This window comes from Hylobates moloch, unplaced genomic scaffold (genome assembly GCF_009828535.3).
Source record: "Hylobates moloch isolate HMO894 unplaced genomic scaffold, HMol_V3 SCAFFOLD_5, whole genome shotgun sequence".
In the NCBI taxonomy this organism is placed as follows: domain Eukaryota; kingdom Metazoa; phylum Chordata; class Mammalia; order Primates; family Hylobatidae; genus Hylobates; species Hylobates moloch.
In genome coordinates this window covers 41,738,974-41,761,841 of record NW_026652280.1, presented here as the reverse complement: position 1 = coordinate 41,761,841, position 22,868 = coordinate 41,738,974, and positions in this window count along the sequence as shown.

The following is a 22,868-nucleotide window of genomic DNA, read 5'->3' as shown; positions in this document are numbered from 1 at the left end:
TTTTCTTCTGCTCAAGACTTGATGGTATTCTACTTGTGTCGCCAGATGTTCCACAGAAAAGAGAAATGTTATGTACTAATTCTTGATCATGTATCACGTGCCTCCAGGAAAGTAACTTGTATAATTGCTTTTATTATTTTTGAGAAGTTAAACACATTAAAAAAACAGTAATAATATGACAGTGTCCCTGCCACTCTGAATACTGAATATTAACAATTTATACTTTTGTTTTATAATTTTTAAATTAAAACCATACAAAGAGATGAATGCATAGGGTAGAAGTCTTTTTGCTCCCCTCCCAGATCTGTTCTCTCTTCCGAATGTCACCTACTATTATGAATTTAATGTGTATCCCTCAGGTCCAGGTTTTATTTTACTATAGAAACATATATTCCTTTACCACATAAATATATCTCTATATAAATATGTATCCATAAATAATACATACTATAGTAGTTATGTATTAACTACTTATTTTAAATTTTTAAACATGCAATCTATATTATACTTATTTTATAACATTTTTAACTTATGATTTTGAAATTGTCTACCTACCTACCTACCTATACATCTATCAATCATGTATCTACTTGATTCATTTCATTTCATAACATTCAATTGCAGGACTATCCCACAATTCATGGATTTACCTATTGATGGTCATTCCTCATGATACAAAATTTTTTTTTTTTTTTTTTGAGACGGAGTTTCGCTCTTGTTGCCCAGGCTGGAGTGCAATGGCGTAATCTCAGTTCACCACAACCTCTGCCTCCCAGGTTCAAGCGATTCTCCTGCCTCAGCCTCCCAAGTTAATTTTTGTATTTTTAGTAGAGATGGGGTTTCTCCATGTTGGTCAGGCTGGTCTTGAACTCCCAACCTCAGGTGATTCACCTGCCTCAGCCTCCCAAAGTGCTGGGATTACAGGTGTGAGCCACCGCGCTTGGCCTAATTTTTTTAGTACTTTAAGCAATGCTGTAATATGCATCTCTGGGCATACTTCTTGGGGTACATGTATAGAATTTTCCCAAGGACATATTTAAAATTATACTTGGTATATGACCTGATGACCTGATGTAAAAAATAACTGGGGCAGGAACATGTGACAGTGAGGAAAGAAAAGTCATACATCTTAGGGAGAAATCTTGGGATACAGAGAAATGTAAGAGGGACAGGGTTACAAAATGTCCAAGGAGGGAGGAATAATACTGCAAAGTCTTTGAAAATTGAACTGACATTAGAACCACACTTCATAGAAGGAAGATTAGAACTTCTCACCTAACCAGGTTGGCTGATTACTGAAACAAGAAATAAAATATCATTGTAACTAACTGGGTTTTGTAGTACAAATGCAAAGGTTGGTTCAATATTTAAAAATTAATCAATGTAGTTTGCATTTTAGCAGCCTAAAGAAAAAAACACATTATTGATATGATTGATGCAGAACAAGCATATCCATTTTGATAAAAATTATGAGCACACAAGAATTGGAACTTTCTCACCCTGATAAAGTGACTTTACAAAAATTCTACAGATAACATTATCCTTAATGATGACTGAATTATTTTAAGATTGGGAACAAGTAAGCATGTCTATTTTCACTAGTCATAATCAACAGTGTACTGAAATTTCTAGCCAGTGCAAAAGAAAAAAAGGGAGGGAGGGAGAAAGAGAGGGAGAGAGCAGGAGAGAGAGAGCGAGAGAGAGAGAGAGAGAAAAACATGATTTGCAAAGGAGGAAATGAAACTGCCCTTATTTACACATGACATCATTGCTCATGTAGAAAATTCCCCCAAAAAAGTTTCCAAAAAGCTTTGAAAAGTTAAAGGTAAGTTTTTATTTATTTTATTTTATTCATTTATTTTTTATTTTATTTATTTATTTTTGAGATAGAGTCTCGCTCTGCCACTAGGCTGGAGTGCAATGGTGCGATCTCGGCTCACTGCAACCTCTGCCTCTCGGGTTCAAGTGATTCTCCTGCCTCAGCCTCCAAAGTAGCTGGAGTTACAGGTGCCTGCCACCATGCCGGCTAATTTTTGTATTTTTAGTAGAGACGGGGTTTCACCATGTTGGCCAAGCTGCTCTCGAATGCCTGACTTTGTGATCCATCCGCCTCGGCCTCCCAAAATGCTGGGATTACAGGCATGAACCACTGTGCCCGGCCCAAAAGTAAGTTTATGAAGTTTACACAATATAGGGTCAAAACACAAAAGTACATTATATTTCTTTATACTAGGAATGTATGACTGAATATTTAAATTTTTAAAATACCATTTAAAGTCATTCAATAAAGAAAATTCTTAGACTAAACCTAATAAAATTTGTACAGGCTCTATATGCTGACAACTGGAAAATGCTGATAAAATGTACCCAAAAAAGCCCTAATTAAATGGAGAAGTATGTCTTGCTCATGGGCTAGAAGACTCAAAATTGTTAAGATATTAATTATGCCTAATTCCAATCAAAATCTTATGATTTTAAAAATAGATATTGACAGTGCAATTCTAAAATGTATAGGGAAAAGAAATGGAACTAAAATAGCTAAAACAATTTGAAAGAGAATAGTACTTGTAAATAGAACTTTTGAAAGAGAATAGGATTTAAATTATACCAACTTATTTTAAGACTTAATATAAAAGTCTAGTAATTAAAACACTATGGTACTGGTGACAGAATAAACATGTAGATCAATATTAAAGACTAGAAAATTTAAAATTAGACACATAAAAATATAACTGATCTTTGACAAAGGTGCAAAATAAATTCAATAGAGAAATTATGGTCTTTTCAATAAGAGGTATTGGAATATTGGACATTCATATTCAAAAATATGTGCATTGATTTAAATCTCACACCTTATATAAAAGTTGACTCAAAATGAATTATAGATGTAATTGTAAATGTATAAAGCTATCAGAAAATTATAGGAGAAAAACATTAAAACGAATAAATTGTTGATACATGCCACAACTTGGATGCATCTCAAACACATCATGCTCAATGAAGGAAGTGAATCACAGTAGTGAGATTCCATTTATATGATTCTCTAAAAAACAAAACATATGGTGTAAAACAGAACAATTGTTGTCAGGAGTTAGGTATTAAGAGAGGGTTTGACTAATAAAGGACAGCATTAGGGAGATATTTGGGCTGTTATAAACATTTAGTATGATGATTGTTTTGTTTACACAAATATATACACATCTTACAATTCACAGAACTATACACCAAAAGAAAAAGAAAGTCAATAAAAAATTTACACTATGGAAATTACAGGCATAGTTTGGAGATATTACAAGTTGGATTCCAGACCACTGCAATAAAGTGAATATCACAATGAAGCAAGTCACTTGAATTTTGTGGTTTTCCAATGCAAATAAGTTATGTTTATGCTATACTGTAGTCTATTAAGTGTACCATAGTATTATGTCTAAATGCACATAAAATTCAGTTTTTAATGCTTTATTTGGGGGCTATGTGTCTATACTTATGAGAGTTAGTCTACAGTATAATTATTTCTAAGTATCCTAGTTCAACTTTTGTGTCAAAGTTATGCCAGTATAATATTTTCAAAAATTGGGTGTTTTTATCCCCTTCTTTGAGATAATCGTGTAATAAATAGATTATCTCTTTCTTAGCATCTATATATTATTTTTAGTAGAGTACTTTTCTATATTTTATAGTCTCTGTTTCATTGTTATAAAGTTTAAGTATTATTTTTCATAGTTAAAAATCATATTTACATTTTAATTTATGTACCATTTATTGTTTCAAATGTTTTTATAAGCTTGGTTTATTGCTTTTTATCTTATATATCTGTTCACGGAGTCCCTTATTAATTACTAATGTTTACTTTTGCCTTTTCTATCTTTATTTTTTACACATTGAAGTTAGAAGTTTATTTTTCTTATTAATTTTTTCAAAGCAACACCACTTTTTATTTTGTTGATTCTCTGTATTGCTTCTTTGTGATTTTTCTTTTTAATTATAAACATCATAAAGTACAACTAGTTGATTAATTAATTTCTGATTTTATCATTGTTATTTCCTTCTACTTTTTAGGTTTATTATTTTCCTTATCAGGGAAACTTAATTCATTTATGTTTTAATCATTATAATTTTAAATTAATACTTTCACAGCTAAATATAACTTTTTAAAACATAATTTCCATTGTGATTTCTTTCTTAACTCACAAGTTATTTAGCAACCATTAAAACAATTCAAACTTTTTTTTTATTGCCTTCTTCCTGATAATTTTTAATTTAAGGGCAGTTTGGTCAGTGATTATGGCCTTCATAAGGTTGAGTGTTTGAAATTATTTGATACTTGCTTTCTGATTTCATTTATATATAGTGAATTAAAGATATTTTATATGTACATTAAAATAATATATAATCTTTATTTTCAAAGCAGAATTTGACAAAAGCCCATCAGATAGGTATATTTAATTTGTTGTTCAAAACTTCCATATTGGTAGAGATTTATTGTCATTTTAATGTATCAGTCCCTGACAGATCTGTTTTAAAATTTCCTCTATAATTATATATTAGTCATTTGTTCTGAAAATTCTGTCAGTTTTAGCATGACATATTTCTTCATTGAACAACCCTCCCTTCTAACGTATTAAAATTATTTTTAATTTTTAAAGTAAATGTTAAATTTATTTATATTCCATAGCTAATTAAATTTACTCATTTGTAAAATCCATTTCAGTGCTCATCCTCATGAGTCTTACCTCTAAGCACACATTCTTCCTGCTAAAGTGAATACCTTAATAATTTCTGTGATGAAAGTCTATGGGTAATAAACTCATTTAGTATTTATATAACCAAAACAGACTTTCCAAGAAAATAGAAGACAATTGTCTATATCAATCTGTTCACTTCTTCTCCTCTCCAAATCTCTTGATTTCCCCCAACTAGTCAGTTTTGTTTTATCATTTTCCCAAATTGTCTCTTGTTAAGGCCAGTAATCACTTCTGCTGTCAAATCCAAGTGGTATGTTTTTGTCTTATGTACATGTCTGTGTGTGTACAGATATGCATATATACATGCATTGCTCCATATTCTAACTTTCTTTTAAAAGTTTCTTTTAAATCTGAGGACTAATGGTTTTATTACAATTTGAATAATTCTTAGATAGCACCTTCTCAAGTTTCTCTACCCTTCCCATGTTTTTTTCCCAGAAATTTCTCATCCTATTTTCTAGGCTCTCAACTACTTTTTCCACATTAAAAAAAAATGTGTTTCTTGGAGTTATCTTCAAATTTATGAATTCCAACTCACTAATATCCAGGGTAGAGCAAAAACTAAATTTTTGTTTTCAAGATTTTTGATATATATTTTTTTAATCTCTGTGCTTTTGCTTCACTCGTGCATAATTTTGTTTCGTAATTTCTCGGTTTTTTTTAGGAGGTGTTATACCTTTGCATATCTTTTAGGCATCATAAACATTTAGTTCAAAGCCTTTGTAGGACATTTTATAAAACAAGCTTCACCTGTTATGTTACTTTACCTGAATCTATGTTACAATTACTTAAAATTACAAATATTGGCCAGGCATGGTGGCTCATGCCTGTAATCCCAGCAGTTTGGGAGGCTGAGGCGGGTCGATCACCTGAAGTCAGGAGTTCGAGACCAGCCTAATATGGTGAAACCCTGTCTCTACTAAAAATCAAAAATTAGCTGGGTGCGGTGGCAGTCGCCTGTAGGCCCAGTTACTCAGGAGGCCAAGGCAGGAGAATCGCTTGAACCTGGGAGGCGAAGATTGCAGTGAGCTGAGATCGCGCCATTGCCCTCCAGTCTGGGTGACAGAGCGAGACTCCGTCTCAAAAAAAAAAAAAAAAAAAAAAAATTACAAATGTTTTTTATTAAGAACTTTGGAGGAGTCTAGGGTACTGCTGAGAATCTTAGAGCAGAACTTCCAACCCAACATTTGTTAAAGGTTGCAGCCTACCTGACCAAGTTTAAGGGATAATCTCCTCTTTAAATATTGGCTTCTGTGTTGATGGCATGTAGAGAACTCTTTGAGTCATAGCTAAGTTTTGGAACAGGGAGGCCTAAAACAGTGATGGTGCCCTAATAAGACATCAAGTTTAGGTAGGGATCTCTGCCAGATATGAGAAAATCAGAGAAAAGGCAGCACTTTCACTTTCTTTCCCCAAAACTACAGAAAGGGATAAAAACGTGTATTGGTTCACAGGTAGTATTATGGGTTGAACTGCATCTCCACGAAAGGTATGCTGAGGTCCTAATCTCCAGTACCTTAATTAAATGTAACCTTATCTGGAAATAGGGTCTTTGCGGATGTAATCAATTTAAGATGCTATCCCACTGGATTATCACCCATCCTAATGCAAAGATTGGTATCCAAGGATGCCAATGACGAGTATCTTTATAAGAGAAAGGAGAGGAAGATTTAGACACACAGAAGAAAGACAGGGAAGAAGGCTACATGAGGATGGAGTCAGAGATTGAAGTGATACCACATCAAAAAATACCAGACATTACTGGCAACCAACAGAAACTAGGAACAGGCAAGGAAAGATTTTTCCTTGGATTCTTCAGAGGGAGCACAACCATGCCTGCTCTTTGATCAGGACTTCTGGCCTCCACAACTGTGAAAGAATACACTTTTTCTACTTTAAGCCACCAGTTTGTGGCAATTTGTCATGGCAGCCCTAGGAAAATAATACAGGTGGTCTTCCTCTCCCTCCTAGAGCCTAATTTTATCATTAAGGTCTATCTTTGCTCAGCTGTAAAGCAACCTCTGTTGGGGAGGTCCCTGGAATCAATTGCCCACTCTTTAGTCTGGAGAGACATGTGCGCTTGGGAGTATCTCTGAATTCTTCACATAATCAGGCCTCAGGGAGTTCCTCCAAGAAAGGTGGAGAAGGTAAAAGATTAAAGAAGGGAGAGAGTTTGCAGACACGTGTCTACACCTTGGTATACCATGTTACAATTCTTATCACGTGTCTACACCTTGATATACCATGTTACAATTCTTATAAATTTATAATGTATTTTTGCAAATACTATCTCTTTGATATATAATATATGCATACAATTATAAATATATATATGTATAGCAATATGTTTTATATATATATATTCTCTCTCTATTTCTCTGGGTTGTCCTCACCCAATTGTCAAGGTCTTTCATGATTGGTAGTTCCTACCCTTGTCTCCATAGTTTTTTTGAGGTTCTTGCTGATTCAGTTGGCCAGCCAGTGGGTATCTTGTTTCTGTTACTGATTGAAAGGCTGTTTCTGTTCCTACACTTATTTTGGCTTGAAGATTGCTTTAGCCATGATCAAAGACAGCAATTATAAACTACTTTTTTTGCCTGAGTTCTCAAGCAAGCACATTCAACCGCAGCTTTAGCAAAGCAGGCTAAAGTGTCAGGACCCTGTTTTGAGTGGGGCAACCCTGCTCCCCTTTTGTCTAGTGGCTTTGAAACCCATATAGCCTCTCTCTGCCTGATGGGAAAGCACAAACCTTTGGTTTTTAGCTTACTCATAACTACTTGTATTCTGTTCCATTTCTTGCCCCAAGAGATGTTTTTATTGCATTTGTGCCCAGCTAAATCTTGAGCACACAGATGATCAAAATACTGCTCCATCTTGACCACAAGTCTCTGATACCTTCTCTCAATTCATTATATTTTTCAGGATCACACTTTTTAGTTTTTTTAAATTTTGTTTTATATTTCATACCTAAATCAAATTAAATCTGTATGACAGTAAATATTTTGAAAAATTTTTAGGCTTGCCTTGTAGTCTTTTATATGGCCAATTTTTATAAACTTACAATGTACCCTTGCAAATAATTAATATTATTTTGTTGAAATTGGAGTAATCTAATAAAGTTTGTTATTCTGTTATACAAATTGTCTTTAATTTTAGTGATTTTTTGGTCTGTTTGAAATTTTAGTTTCTAAAAAAGTTGTAGTAAAATTTCCTACACTGATTTTAGAGTGATTTATTTCTTTCTAATTTTATCGGATTTGCTTTATATATTTCAAGAAAATGTAGCTAGGTGCAGATAAGTTCATGATCGTATCTTTTGTGTAATTTATTCTACATTTAAATACTTTTTGGGTCTTTCAATGCTCTTTGTCCTAATTGTACTTAGTCTGATATTAGTATCACTAGAATTGTGTTCATATTGAACTGTATTCATGTTAGTTATGTCTCTATCCTTCTATATTCAACTTTTTATGCCATTTTATAAAAGATTGTCTTATAAAGACAGCATGTAGATGGATTATGTATCTCTTAAAAATGTAGTTTAAAGGTCTTTTATGGTTACATTTAATCCATTTACATTTAATATCACGATTAAATATTTGAACTTATTTTTGCCATCTTATTTTGTATTTTCAGTTTACTATGTTTCCTTCTGTATTTTTTAATCTGCCATTCTGATTTATATTAGATTGGACATGATTTCTTTCTATCCCCCTTTTTCTCAACTGAAATAGGAAAGTGTACATTACATTTCTATTGTTTTAATAGCTTCATGTAATTTGTCTAGTTGCTTAAAAATAATTGAGTTAATCAATGCCTTTACCCTTACACAAAGGACAAGGATCTTAGAATCTTTGAAATTCATATCTTTTCCACTTTTCATTGTCCTATATTTCCTGCCTTATTTTTAAAACCTCAATTTAGTTTTTAAATTATTTTCCATCGATGCTTTTATTGCACAAACATGCTTAGTTTATTAAGTGCTTACTATTTTTCTTGCACGCCACTTCTATCAAGATGTAGAGGATATATTATGTTCAAAACATTCACTGTCTTTCCTGTTATAGAATTATGCTTCCCTCCCTCCTGGATGCCAGCCTTGATTTGGCCAATGAAATGTGAGCAAATCTAAGTGGGCCACTGCTGAGCTGAAGGTTTAGGAGATGTTGCTATGAGGGCAATGGGATTGCTAAGTAAAGAGGATTTGGGGTGGGGCTCCAGTGACCCCTGGCCAACACAGGATGTGATCCACTGATAGCTGTTTGGTGGTTTGTTGATTTGAGATAGGTAGCTGTTTGGTGGTTTGTTGATTTGAGATAGCTAGCTGTTTGGTGGTTTGTTGATTTGAGATAGATAGCTGTTTGGTGGTTTGTTGATTTGGGATAACATAACCTCTCCTGAGCCTCTTCCTCTTATTGATATACAATTGTCTGTCTTTTAGGAGCTCTCTCACTGAGAGTTTGCTTATAATACAATCTTGTAGTCTTTGGCAGAAAAAAAAATTCTGCTCCCACTTTTCTTAAAGGTTTGAAGTTCAATGTCAATCAAGTTGAAACTTGATTGCTGAGCAATCCCACTGATGCTGTTATTGGCTGGTTTAAGGGTAGGTTTTTGTGTTCAGGGCACAGCATGATATAGGGGCCAGGGTGTGGCCTCCACGGCTCACAAAATTAGTAGGCCCTTTCATTTTGTTATCTCTCTTTTTAAAGAAACTTCAAGAAACTTCACTGACAGTCAAAAGAATATTTTTCTTTTCGTTTTTTATTCTCTTTTTATTTTATTTTGTTATAGATTCAGGGAGTACACGTGCAGCATTGTTACATGGGTATATTAATAATGCTAGGGCTTGGGCTTCAAGTGAGCTCATACCCAGATAGTGAATACCCAACAGGTAGTTTTTCAACCTTCACTTCCCCCCTACCCTCCACTATTTAGAGTCCCCAGTGTCTATTATTTCCATCTTTATGTCCGTGTGTAGTCATTGTTCAGGTCCCACTGATAGGTGAGAACATGTGGTATTTTATTTTCTGTTTCTGAGCTATTTAACTTGTGATAATGGCCTCCAGCTCCATTCTTGTTGCTACAAAAGGCATGATTTCATTCTTTATTGTGGCTCTGTAGTATTCCATGGTGTATATATACACCAGATTTTCTTTATCCAATTCACCGTTGATGGACACAGGTTGATTCCATGACATTGCTGTATTAATCCATTCTCACTGTGCTATAAAGATACTACCTGAGACTGGATAATTTATAAAGGAAAGAGGTTTAATTGACCTATGGTCTGAGTGGCTGGGGAGGTCTTAGGAAACTTATAATCATGGCGGAAGGCAAAGGGTAAAAACCTTCTTTACAAGGCAGCAGGAGAGAGAAAGAGAAGGGGGACACTTATCAAACAACTAGATCTCATAAGAACTCACTCACTATCAGGAGAACAGCCTAGGGGCAATCGCCCCCATGATCTAGTCACCTCCCACCAGGTCCCTCCCTGAGCATGGTAGCAGGGGAGGGGAGGGGATTACACTTTTAATTACAATTTGAGATGAGATTTGGGTGTGCAGTGGTGTGATCTCAACTTACTGCAACTTCTGCCTCCTGGGTTCAAGCGATTCTCCCGCCTCAGCCTCCCAAGTAGCTGGGATTACAGGTGTGCACCATCATGCCCGGCTGATTTTTGTATTTTTAGTAGAGATGGGGTTTCACCATGTTGGCCAGGCTGGTCTCAAACTCCTGACCTCAAGTGATGCGCCTGCCTTGGCCTCTCAAAGTGCTGGGATTACAGGCATAAGTCCCCATGCCCAGCCATGGATTTATAAAGCCATTTTAGTATACTTATTTTAAAGTCTCCTTAAGAGTTTTAAACATTCTTTTCTTTTTTTTGGTTATCGTTGTTGTTATTTGTGTTCATTTTCTCTCATGGAGAATTATTTCCTGAAATAGCTGGTAGTTTATTATTATTATTATTACCTACAGTTGGCAGAATCTGTTTTCTGTAGGAACTCATCAGTTTCTGGACTGTTATAAAGCTCTTTATGACAGATGATTATTTTGCCACTCTGGGGCATCACTATTTACGAATCAATATTATGTTTAGTCCCGATTTGGGGTCTCTATGCTATATATACAAATTTGGAATTCATACCTATATTTGGAGCCTGCTCTAACAACTTTTTAGTGACCACAGCCACAGCCTCAATAAATAGCAGCTAAAATCTGATTCTTTGCTGTTATTCCAAGCTGATGAGTGGAATATTTAATCTTCATTTCATAAATAGAAAAGTACTTGACAACTCCCAGATTTTATAACTCAGTTCCAGTTCCCACACAGCAGAGGCCTGTGACTATACTGCTCCAATATAGAAGGGACAGGCAATTCTCAATCAGTTTAATTTCCACTTTTGATCCCCAATCCTTGCTATGTGTTTAATTCTGTGTTTCCAAAACATTGAGTTTTTAGGGCTACACCTAGTAACATCTCTGAAAAATATATTTTGATAAACACTGGACAAGACTATGAAGTAAGGATCTTAGTCATTGTATTCCTAACCCCAGCACATTACCTAGCTCATAGTTTATTGATTGCATAAATAAATTGAGATTGAATTTTAGTTCCAGTGCAGACTGAAGTGTGAGGAAGATAGAGTTGGAATGTATTTTCTTGAAGACTGTCTTTAGAATGATTCTGTTCTTGTTTTTGTAAGTTATGACCATTTGACAAGAGTCCACGAGAAAAAGAATATGATAACTCTTTTGTCAATACGATGGATGTGTCAATAATGAAAAAACTCTTCTTTGCAGCCCGTCCTGGGAACAACAAAGCAGACAATACCCATTATCCATGTGTCATTTCCTTGTTGAGGACATAAAAGCAGATCAAGGCAAAACCCAGTGCGTCTTTAAATTAGAGGTACAGATCAATGCCCATATTTCTCAGTGTCGTGTTTCATTATGTTGAACTATTTATGTCATCGTAACCCAAGGAATCTTAATGCAACCTGACATCCAGGTTATGTTGCATTAAAAAAATAAGAAGCCATTGCATTTTGTTAGTGAGTCAGAAAGCATTCCAGCTTTCTTTTTCTGCTTGGTAAAGGATTATCAATGTGTGTATAGGGGGTGAGGGGTGGGGAGAGGGGGGTACAGTTCTGTATTAAAAGTTGAAAAGATTGGAGACCTTAATTTTAAGTGTCAGAAATATCTCCTTAGGTTGGCTGAGAGCCCTTATTTTCCATCTCTGATAGAGGTCTTAAGATTAGCTTTGGAATAGTGAAATTTTTTTTATGATCGAATTTAGAAATGTTCAACTCCCCTCCAACTCTCCAAATGAAAATGTCACTTATATTTTAAGATTCTACTTAAATGATATGCCTTTCAATAAGCTTTTCTTTCTTACTATGTAGATTTCTTCTTTATTTTCTGAACTTTCATGGCAAATCATCTCTACTGATATGGAATATTTTTGTATCCTGATGATATTATATATTTTTGAGCACATATCCGAATTTATTAAATATTCTAAATTTCTTCAGGCTAGAGATGAGTTTTATTGCTACAGCCTAGTGATTATCTAAATTTAAGTGTCAGTAAAGATAATTTTGGGAGTATTTAGACATTTGGAACTTTCTTACACAGTGACTCTGATACAATGGATTTGAGATAGGAATCAGTAATTCACACTTGTAACAAAAGGCTGCTGGATGGTAAATACAAAGAATACCATATTTAGGGATATCATAAACTGATGAAAACCAAAGATAAAGAGATATAGAGAATATATTAAAAGCTGCTGGAAGAAAAACAACACATTACACACAGTGGAACAATATGAAAGATGGTTGATTTTTCATCAGAAACAATGAAGGCCAGAAGACAATGGAATGGACATTTAAAGTGTTGAAAGAAAAGACAAAAAACCTACTAACTGAGAATCTATATGCAATGAAAGTATTTTTTTAAATTGCGTTTTATAAATAAAAGCTGAGAAAATATGTTGCTGGCAGACCTAAACTATAAGAAATACCCAAAAAAAGTTATCACAGTGAAGGAAAATGGTATCAAGTGAAAATCTAATTCGAGATGAAAAGCACTAAACGTGGTAAATAGTAATTTAATATAAAAACTTACTGGCCAGATGTTGTGGCTCACACCTGTAATCCCAGCACTTTGGGAGGCTGAGGCGGGTAGATCACCTGAGGTCAGGAGCTTGAGAGCAGCCTGACCAACATGGAGAAACCCCATCTCTACTAAAAATAAAAATTAGCCAGGCGTGGTGGCGCATCACTGTAATCCCAGCTACTAGAGAGGCTGAGGTGGGAGAATTGCTTGAACCTGGGAGGTGGAGGTTGCAGTGAGCCAAGGTCGCATCATCACACTCTAACCTGGGCAATGAGAGCAGAGCTCCATCTCAAAAAAAAAAAAAAGAAAAAGAAACCCCAAAACAAATAAAAAACAAACACACTTACTTTTAGTTTTTCTTCTTTTACTTTCTTTATAGGAGTATAGGAGTAATGGCTTGTTAAAGCAAAAATGACATTAGAAGATTTGGTTAAAACCTATGTAACATAGAGATAAAATATAAGACAATAATTCTATAAAAGTTGGTGGAGCTCATTAGTATTAACTGATTTGAGATTTTTATATTTATGAAGTTGGCAGTGTAAAGTGTGAACTGAGAAAATATTAATTGTAAGGATACTCTAATAAATTAAGAATACATATTATAATTTCTAGAATAACAAAGAAAAAAATAAAAGCAGCATAGTTAAAAATCCAATAGAGAAAAGAAAATATAATACCAGAACTATTCAATTAACCCAAAAAATAAATATCCAAAAAATGCACAGATAAATAAATAGAAAATATATAGTAAGGTGATATATTTAGCCCAAACCATATAAATAATTACTTTAAATATAAATGAACTAAACATTCAAATTACAAGGCTGAGACTGTCAGACTGGCTATAAAAGTAAAATATATACTGTCTACAAGAGACAATGTAATGCAAACAGAATGGATATAAAAGGATGGAAATCTATCATCTATCTATAACACAATTATAGATGCAATGTTAATAAATCCTCTCAGTAGGATATATTTACTCTAATCCTTTATGATAGAATATTAACTATTCTTTTAACACTGAAAGGTAGTAGATACTGAGAGGTATTAATTACCTCTCATTAGTTAATAGAACAAATAAGTCAAATTATCATTTAGAATATAGAGAATCTAAACACCACTATCCAAGAACTTGACATAATTGACATTAACAGAACATCACACCTGACTGTAGAATACAAATTATTTTTAAGTGCATATGGAACATTCCACAAGAAAAATCATGAATTGTTCACTAAAATACATCTCGTAAATTTCAAGAAATTAAAATCTTATAAAATATGTTTTCTGACCACAATGGAATTAAATAAAAAATCATTAAGAATAAGATATATTGAAAAATGGCCAAATACTTGGAAATTAAAAAAACATATTTCTAAATAACCCATGGGTCAAAGAAGAGATTTTAAAAGAAATTAGAAAAATATTTTCAATGAACTAGAATGAAAATATTGAAAATTTTTGTACCTCATGGACACAAAAGCACTAACCATAAAAAAAAGTTGGTCATGAGTGGGTGAATTAAAAAGCCTGACAATATCAAGTGAGGATGTGGAGCAACTGAAATTTTCATACATTGCTGGTGGGACAATAGAATGGCACAATCACTTGAGAAAACTGATCATTTATTTTAAAGCTAAAACATACGCCTATGCTATCACCCAGCAATTTCACTCCGAATTATTTATCCAAGACAAAAACTGTTTGTCTGTAAAATGACTTATATGATTATGTTTGTCACAAGAGTGAAAAACTGGAAACCACCCAAATGTGTTTTAACAAGACTATGAAAGAACAAATCATGGCATATTCATAAAATGACATACTACTCAGCAACAAAAATGAACAAATTGCTGATGCCCACAACAGCGGTGACTCTCATAGACTATGCTGAGAAGTCAGGCACAAAAAAATATACTCTGTGTGATTTTGGTTATAGGAAGCTCTAGAACAGACAAAACTCATCTTCAGAGATTGAAAATCAGATCAACAGTTTCCTGGAGCAGTGGGGGACTGATGGCAAAGGGGCTGTTTTAGTCCACTTGTGTTGCTATAAAGTAATACTTGAGGCTGAGTCATTTATAAAGAAAGGGGTTTATTTCACCCATGGTTCTGCAGGCTGTACAAGAAGCATGATGCCAGCATCTGCATCTGGTGAGGACCTCAGACTGCTTCCACCCAAGGCAAAAGGGAATGTACCACATGGCGATAGCAGGGAGAGAGAGAGAGAGGAGAAGAGAGAGGTGCCAGACTCTTAAACAATCAGCAACCAGTTCTTGGGGGATCTCTTATGAGAACTAATAGAGCAAGAACTCAATACTGCAAGGACTGCACCAAGCTATTCATGAGGGATTTGCCCTATGATCCAAATACCTCCCAGTAGGCCCCACCTACAAAATTGGGGATTAAATTTCAACATGAGGTTTGGAGGGCCAAATATCAAAAGTATAGAAGGGGTACAAAAACTTTCTGGGATGATAGGAGTGTTCTGTATCTCAGTTGGGATAAAGGTTACAGGGGTGTATATATTTGTCAAAATTTATCACGATAAATACTTAAAATCTGTGCATTTTAATGTATGAAAACTATACTGCAATAACATTTTTAACAATAATTTGAGAAACATTTGTACATGCAAATTCCTGGGTTCATTAATAGAAATTCTGACTCAGTGGGTCTGTGGTGAGAATCACTTTTCTGTATCTTTAACAAGAGTCCTAGGTTGATCCTTGTATATGTGGTGAAAGTATTGATCTGCCATAATATTGTATGTCCAGAAATGCTGATCATATTTTGCAACAATGAGTGAATTAACCATTTGCTACAAAAATGTGCTGTCTCTGAAGTCTTCTCTATTGTAAGGAAAATATATTAACTTATTTTGCAAAATATGAAGGTTTACATGTTTTCTTCAGACTAGAAAATGCAAGCTTCTCTCTTCATCGTTTTTTGTTCATGCTACAACAATCCCAATGTTTGCTTCTGCTAATGCACTTTTCCCCACCAAAAACGTTTATCCTAGCCTTTCTGTCTGCCTTGTTTTCTCTCCGTTTGAAAGCCCAGTGACACAAAGCCCTTTCTAGCTATGCTTGTTGCTAGTATCTAACTACTAATGATTTTCCCTTCTCTAAGTCCTGTAGTTCTTATTGACCGATCTATTTAATCTGGCACTTACACACATACTATACCATATGGTTATCTCTTTTCCATGTGGCTCTTTTCTCTTCAATAATATTGTAAACACTTACTAAAAACATTTCTGCTTTTCAGTCTCTTATAGCCTGTCTTCCCCTCCCTCTATGCTAGACAAAACTGAAATATACAATACAGTTTTTAACATTAAGAACACAGGTTGTGGGGTTAGATTTAAGTTAGAATTTCAACATTGCCACCCATAAACGATGTAATATTGGAAAATTTGTTTGTCTTCATCTATAAAAATGATAATATTCTTTCATTACAAATTATTGTGAGGATTCAATAAGTTAAAGTACATAAACCACTCAGCACACTGGTGCCTCTTAAGCGTTCAGCAAATAGTTGTTGACAAAGTTGTTGTTGGTGATATGCCATTATGGTATAGTTGTGATATTGTTATTAATATTGTTAAAGACCACATAATATGAGACTGGATTGGAATTTAGAAATTATATGGTCTAAGCTGCTTGTTCCTGTGATTAGAAAACTGAGGCCAGAGAGGAACTATATTAGCCCATTCTCACATTGCTATAAAGAAATACCTGAAACTGGATAATTTATGAAGTAAAGAGGTTTAATTGGCTCACAGTTCCACAGGCTGTAAGGAAGCATGATGCTGGCATCTGCTCAGCTTTTGGGAGGCATCAGGAAACTGACAATCATGGTGGAAGGCGAAGGGGGAGTTTGAGCATCACATAGCCAGAGTAGGAGCAAAGGGGCTGGGGCAGAGTTGCTACACACTTTTAAATGATCAGATCTCATGAGAACTCACTCACTATTATTATTGCGAGGACAGTACCAAGTAGGATGGTGCTAAACCATTCATGTGAAACTGCCCCCAGGATTTAGTCACCTCACACCAGGCTCCACCTCTACCATTGGGGATTACAATCTAACATGAGATTTGGGTGGGGACACAGATCCAAACCATATCAGGAACAGACTGTCCATTGATTATTTTGTCTTAAAAGAGCAGTGTTCAAGCTTCAAAGCATATATTCATAGTTACATGCATTATATTGCAATTTAATACTGTATTTGCTACACATAGAGCAGATTTTCCCAGTTGAAGAAATAAAATGCTACTCTCTATTTAGCATGAAAGGTGACCCTTCTGAATTTCAGAGTTTCTTTTTCCCTCTATCTGGGTATGAACTTTTTTCTTTAAAATATAGACCCTAAAAGGTGTCAGAGAGCAAGCCTTTTCCTACTCTGCTCTGACTGCATGCACGTTGCACAACACATATATTCTCACACAGTCACAAATGTGTAGATCAACCTTACTCAGGGAATGAAACATTTGACTTGATTACTAACTGTTCACCCTTGGGCTATGATCTCATCACTCCAATAGGTCAAAAGTTAAGTACATCCGACCTATTTTGATAATGTACTCACAGTTAATTCTCAACCAGTAGGTTAAATGTCTTACCCAGAAAATGCCAGCCTCCTGATCTGGAGGACACTTGGGCACACTAGTGAGCCCATCCCTTCTCTGTCATCAATTGTGGCACAAAACACTGCGCTGAGAGGAAGTTCCTATGGACATTTGCAGATAGTAAGAGAAAGAGAGATGAGTTCTGGAATATGAAGAATAGAAGTTTTAAATGTTGAGGCTCTAAGAGGGTGAATTAGGGCCAGTGAAAGTGGATCTCCGTAGCCTTTGTTGCTTCAGCATACACAGATCAGTAATTGTGTTATATTTGCTATAGTATTCACCCTGTTGTCCACCAATGCACTTGGGTAGATTTTTAAGGTCAATGAGCTCTTGGATGTTGCTGCAATCACCACCCCATCTCCCCCACCATTTCTTATTCCTTGACTTGGGGCTCCCTGGGTGTCTGTGGTTAAGTGCCTTAAGAGCTGCTGATTATTGTGATTTCCTTTAACCAGCTCGACAGATTCTCTGCTTTTCCATTTTTGATGTCAGCCCTAATGTGTTGGGCCAAACACGTTAGAACTTGTTAAGATTTTTCAAATAGCTTCTTTGTGCAGGAGAAATCACAACAGTGACAGGCCCTCTGCTCCATCTCCCTGGAGGTTTTATGCATGTGCTATGCCCCCTGCAGTCCCCATCACTCTGTCTCACAGACGAACTGACAGAGCCAGAACCCAACACCAACAACACTTATTATTTTTTAAAACTTCATTTCTCTCTATATTTCCTCTTATTCCAATTCAAATGCTGAGCATAATAAAGTTGCCAAAACTCTCCCTCCATTGGAGTGAAAACCATTAATTTGTCATCTCAATTTAAGATTTCTGACTCCAAATAGAAGGATATTCTCTGTGGACATAATGGGACATTTAGCAATTCATTCATTTTCTTCACATGCTACTTATTTAGGCACTCAGCGGTTGGTGGCTTTGATGTAGAGTGGTGAAATTATAAAGACATTACGTATCATAAAAATATAAATGAAAGAAAACACAGACCCTCTTTTATATCAGGCTAAATTGACTGCTGTCATATTAAGGGTATTTTGTTTTATAAATTATACCCGTTTCAAGGTATTCCCTTGTGTGAATCACTACTTTGTCTTTTATTTCTTTTTTCTTTTTTTCAACAAAACAGGCTTCTTTTTTACAATACATCGAGGTAAAGAACTATAGGAGCTCAAATTTTAAAATTAATGTATTTGGTACCAAACTTGATCTGGAATTCGCAATATGGGGCCAGCAAGTCAGTCAAGTCCTGCATGATTTGCCAGATCATGTGTTGGACATAACAAAATGACTTTGGAATCAAATTAGATTTAGGAATTCCATTTTTCAACACTTGTTTTCTTGAAAAGTTTTCACAGGTATAGTGACTTCTTTAATATTTGCTCTGTGAAGCTAAGAGTATTCTCCTAAACACGTTAATAACCCTTCAATAATCCATTTTATGTCTGTCCACCATAAAGGTATTTAATCCTGTTCCCAGGCTTGCTCTCTGGCCTTGCTGGGTAGGCATGGCCTTAGAGCAGATGGCAGCTCCAACACAAAAGACAGAGCGGAGCTGCCTGCACCAGAGTATCTCAGGAGCCAGAGGTGGGGTTGGCCTGTTTGTTGCAACGGGTGAGGGGTTGGTATAGTTTGGCTGTGTCTCCACCCAAATCTCATCTTGAATTGTAATTCCCACAATTCCTATGTGTTGTGGGAGGAACCCGGTGGTGAGAGATGGTTGAATTACGGGGGTGGGTGTTTCCTGTGCTGTTTTGGTGATAGTGAATGGGTCTCATGAGATCTGATGGTTTTAAAAATGGGAGTTGCCCTGCACAAGCTCTCTTTGCCTGATGCCAACCATGTAAGATGTGACTTGCTTCTCCTTGCCTTCTGCCATGATTGTGAGGCCTCCCCAGCCACATGGAACTGTAAGTCAAATTAAGCCTCTTTTGTAAATTGCCCAGTCTCAAGTATGTCTTTATCAGCAGTGTGAAAACGAACTGATACAGGAGTCTTGTTTATTATTGCTGGAAGGATATGAGCCATGTAGCCCCAGGAACAGCTAGGCTGAAGGTGGGGCTAGATGAGGTTGTGAGGTCATGAAAGTCAAAGAAAAGAAGAGAAAAATCAAAGCAAGAGATATACTTGAGAGAGGCCATGTCAGAAGAAACAATAGGAACTGGAGTAAGGCCAGGGCCAGCAGAAGTTAGAAGTAGAGACAGATTAGTTGGGAATGACCTGAGATAAAATAAGGTATAGGATTTTCCCCATGGTCTATTATTTTTAAATGTTAGAAACTCCCCTTCCTTATGATTAAATATTTCTCTCTAGAGTTGGCTGTTTTTATTAGCCAAGAATAGATATTTAGAAATAAGACTTCCTGGGTCAAATGATTTGACTTAACACTATTTTGTTTGGTTTCCAAGAAAAGCTTGTTCTTATTAGGGACACAATATTCAGTAAAAGATACATGTTGCCCCACTGCATCATTTACTCCCTCCCTTTCTTCTTCTTGTTTTTTTCTCTCTTTTTTAAAAAAATTATACTGTAAGTTCTGGGATACATGTGCAGAACGTGCAGGTTTGTTACATAGGTATACATGTGCCATGGTGGTTTGCTGCAACCATCAACCTGTCATCTATATTAGGTATTTCTCCTAATGCTATCCCTCCCCTTGTCCCCCATCCCCCAACAGACCCCAGTATGTGATATTCCCCCTGCTGTGCCTATATGTTCTCATTGTTCAACTCCCACTTATGAATGAGAACATGCGGTGTCTGGATTTCTGTTCCTTTGTTAGTTTGCTGAGAATGATGGTTTCCAGCTTCATCCATGTCCCTGCAAAGGACATGAACCCATTCTTTTTTATGGCTGCATAGTATTCCATGTGTATATGTGCCACACTTTCTTTATGCAGTCTAACATTGATGGGCATTTGGGTTGTTTCCAAGTCTTTGCTATTGTGAATAGTGCTGCAATAAGTGTACATGTGAATGTGTCTTTATAGTAGAATGATTTATAATCCTTTGGGTGTATATCCAGTAATGCGATTGCTGGCTCAAATGGTATTCCTAGTTCTAGATCCTTGAGAAATTGCCACACTGTCTTCCACAATGGTTGAACTAATTTATACTCCCACCAACAGTGTAAAAGTGTTCCTATTTCTCCACATCCTCTCCAGCATCTGTTGTTTCCTGACTTTTTAATGATCACCATTCTAACTGGTGTGAGACAGTATCTCACTGTGGTTTTGATTTGCATTTCTCTAATGATCAGTGATGATAAGCTTTTCTTCATATGTTTGTTGGCTGCATAAATGTCTTCTTTTGAAAAGTGTCTGTTCATATTCTTCACCCACTTTTTAATGGGGTTGTGTTTTTCCTGTAAATTTGTTTAAGTTCCTTGTAGATTCTGGATATTAGCCCTTTGTAAAGATAGATATATTGCAAAAATTTTCTCCCATTCTGTAGGTTGCCTGTTCACTCTGACGATAGTTTCTTTAGCTGTGCAGAAACTCTTTAGTTTAATTAGATCCCAGATGTCAAATTTGGCTTTTGTTTGCCGTTCCTTTTGGTGTTTTAGTCATGAAGTCTTTGCCCATGCCTATGTCCTGAATGGTATTGTCTAGGTTTTCTAGGGTTTTTATGGTTTTTAGGTTTTACGTTTAAGTCTTTAATCCATCTTGAGCTAATTTTTGTACAAAGTGTAAGGAAGGGGTCCAGTTTCAGTTTTCTGCATATGGCTAGCCAGTTTTCCCAACACCATTTATTATATAGGGAATCCTTTCCTCATTGCTTGTTTTTGTCAGGTTTGTCAAAGATCAAATAGTTGTAGATGTGTGGTGTTATTTCTGAGGACTCTGTTCTGTTCCATTGGTCTATATATCTGTTTTGGTACAAGTACCATGCTGTTTTGGTTATTGTAGCCTTGTAACATAGTTTGAAGTCAGGTAGCATGATGCCTCCAGCTTTGTTCTTTTTGCTTAGGACTGTCTTGGCTATACAGGCTCTTTTTTAGGTTCCATATGAAAATTAAAGTAGTTTTTTGTAATTCTGTGAAGAAAATCCATGGTAACTTGATGGTAATAGCATTAATCTATAAATTACTTTGGGTGGTATGGCCATTTTCACAACATTTATTCTTCCTATCCATGAGCATGGAATGTTTTTCCATTTGTTTGTGTCCTGTCTTATTTCCTTGAGCAGTGGTTTTTAGTTCTCCTTGAAGAGGTCCTTCACATCTCTTGTAAGTTGTATTCCTAGGTATTTTATTCTCTTTGTAGCAATTGTGAGTGGGAATTTGCTCATGATTTGTCTCTGTTTGTCTATTATTGGTGTATAGGAATGCTTGTGATTTTTGCACATTGATTTTGTATCCTGAGACTTTGCTGAAGTTGCTTATCAGCCTAAGGAGTTTTGGGGCTGAAACGATGGAGTTTTCTAAATATACAATCATGTCATCTGCAAACAGAGATAATTTGACTTCCTTTTTTCCTAAAATTGACACCCTAACATCACAACTAAAAAAACTAGAGAAGCAAGAGCAAACAAATCCAAAAGCTAGCAGAATACAAGAAATAATTAAGATCAGAGCAGACCTGCAGGAGATAGAGACACGAAAAACCCTTAAGAAAAATCAATGAATCCAGGAGCTGGTTCTTTGAAAAGATTAACAAAATAGATAGACTGCTAGCCAGACTAACAAAGAAGAAAATAGAGAAGAATCAAATAGACACAATAAAAAATGATAAAGGGGAGATCAACCACTGATCCCATAGAAATACAAACTACCATCAGAGAATACTATAAACACCTCTATGCAAATAAACTAGAAAATTTAGAAGAAATTGATAAATTCCTGGATGTATTCACCCTCTCAAGACTAAACCAGGAAGAAGTCAAATCCCTGAATAGACCAATAACAAGTTCTACATTTGAGGCAGTAATTCATAGCCTACCAACCAAAAAAAGCCCAGGACCAGATGGATTCATAGCCAAATTCTACCAGAGGTACAAAGAGGAGCTGGTACCATTCCTTCTGAAACTATTCCAAACAATAGAAAAACAGGGACTCCTCCCTAATTCATTTTATGAGGCCAGCATCATCCTGATACCAAAACCTGGTAGAGACACAACAAAAATACAAAATTACAGGCCAATATCCCTGATGTACATTGATGTGAAAATCCTCAATAAAATACTGGCACACTGAATCCAGCAGCACATCAAAAAGCTTATCCACCACGATCAAGTCAGCTTCTTCCCTGGGATGCAAGGCTGGTTCAACATACGCAAATCAATAAACATAATCCATCACATAAACAGAACCAATGACAAAAACCACAAGATTATTTTTATAGACTTTATAGATCCC